The sequence below is a fragment of the Semicossyphus pulcher genome, unplaced genomic scaffold (genome assembly GCF_022749685.1).
Source record: "Semicossyphus pulcher isolate SPU_LCO1_2020_fin unplaced genomic scaffold, fSemPul1.0.p SCAF_13, whole genome shotgun sequence".
Taxonomy (NCBI): domain Eukaryota; kingdom Metazoa; phylum Chordata; class Actinopteri; order Labriformes; family Labridae; genus Semicossyphus; species Semicossyphus pulcher.
This window is the reverse complement of record NW_027211637.1, coordinates 22,530,354-22,532,526: the sequence shown is the minus strand read 5'-3', so window position 1 is coordinate 22,532,526 and position 2,173 is coordinate 22,530,354.

Here is a 2,173-nt window from a genome sequence, read left to right as displayed (position 1 = left end):
TGGGAGAAAAGCAACAAAACCCTGTCGAGGTGTGTTGTTTAATCTGGATGAGAAGCAGGGTTGAATTTCAGAGGTTGAAGGAGGACACATGCTGAACTTTCTGACGCGTTCCTGCACTAATATTTGCTCGGATTGCCGCTACATGCTTTACCTGCTGACCTGAGATCTGTCTGAGACGTGTTTCCGTGTTCACTAGCAAACGGAAAACTTTGCTGCTTTCTCAGGCTTAAGATGAGTTACTCCCTGTGTGTGTGTGTGTGTGCGTGCGTGTGTGTGGTTTTACATCTGTGAGGTGAATGTGGGGGGCTTTTCTCGCTCTGAGTGGGTAGAAGTTTTAAGATGCATTTTGAAGTGAGGCACATTGAGCTCAAGTTCAAGTGTGAGAAAATTAAGTAATTAAGAGAGAAACTGCAGAAAGTGCTCGTATTAAATTGGATTGTGTGTTTACTGTCTACAGAGCAATGTACAGTTCTATAATTGTTGCTATGACATTTGTTTTACATATAAAATACTTGTAGAGGACCTCAGTACAATCCAATATAACAGTTACCCTGCATCAGAGAACGGTCATTTAAATACTATGGCAACTTATAAGATGGTTTGTTGCTGTCTTATTGAATATGACACAGGAAGGTATTTCTAAATATGTCTCACCTGATTTATTAAAACGGTGGCACAAAAATGCTCCAAATGGACACAAATTAGATATAAAATTTAAAATAAACATTTAGCAGAGGTGAATCTGCATGGGTGGATCATCATGACCAGGGGCCCTGGGCACAAACTTTAACAGGCCTAGTACACACAAGTGGTCGCACTGTAGCACCGGCCTCCTGCTAAGAGTATCACAATCACCTTCCACTTGCTTTTTGTTGCAAAATGTCTAAATCAAGGATATTTGATGTATCAAAGCTGTATCGTTAGCATCTCTTTCTTTCTTTAGTTTGCGTTTTGCCGACCCGCTGAGTATAAACGTTCCTCCATTTTCAAAATGTTCTTCTGACCGCGAAATAGAAAGTTAACGTACCTCGCAACCTACGTCATTACGTCTATGAAATTTTATTTAAACAACATTTACACATTGGCTCTGGGGCATGTGCCCACTTTGCCCATGCGGTAATCCGTCTATGTAAATTTGTGTCAACAATTAAAGTTGTGTATTTGGTTCTTCTGGCAAGACTGATGTGGATTTATCAGGGATTTTCTTTTGCAGTGCTGCCATTTGGGGCAGTTAACACCAACCAGCACTGTCTGTGTACACAGCTTTACTCTCACTGGTCCTGCCCTCTGACTAATCACACTTCAACACAAATAGTTGATTTAAATAGCAAGGTGCATATTGCCGCATCCTCCTCCAGACTGCATCATTTTGTATTTATTCTAACATCTTTAGTCTCTAGTTTCTTGGTTGACTGAATATAAAAGACCAGCAGTGACCAGTGACGGCAGAGACAGTTTTACACCCCCCTCTGCTGGGCAAAACTACAAATTACAGCATCTACACGTCGTTATGTCATACAGTGAGCCCTTATTATAGGCATATATCTGTTATATTGATCTGAACTTTGTATTTATCGTCCTCCCTCTCTGTATCATTACCTGACCCGAAGATAGGAACACCTTCAGTCAGCATGATGAACCCTGTGGGGAGGAGGAGGAGCCGTGAGAAAAAAATAGATCCTCACACCCACATACTTTCGTTTTCACATGAACGTTTCGTTATGATTCCTCTCAGTGTATACATCTCTATGTGTGTGGGTGGGCGGGCTTCTTCTGGTATATGTGATGAATGTGTAGTGGTGCTGCCCCCTGCCCACTTGCTCATTCCTGTGGGGGCTAATTAAAGGACATTAAAGGACATCTTGCAATTAAGAAAACACAGCTTAATTAACAGTTTCGTTTACTATTAAAGTTAGCTGTTTTTACACTATTATTCACTTGTGTGCTTTTATTGATTTATACTTCTACAACATGATAAGGAATGTTTAGGAGGCTGGGTTTTGCGATCAGTGTCAAAAATAAAGGCTGAAACTATGTTTTTATTAAATATGTAATATGTATTGATTTGCAGCATCTTTATTTACGAATCATTTTACTTAGACTGTCTTTCGCTTATTTGTAATCTCGCAATCTATTCGTTTATCACCGTCCTTTATACACCTTTACTTGTAAA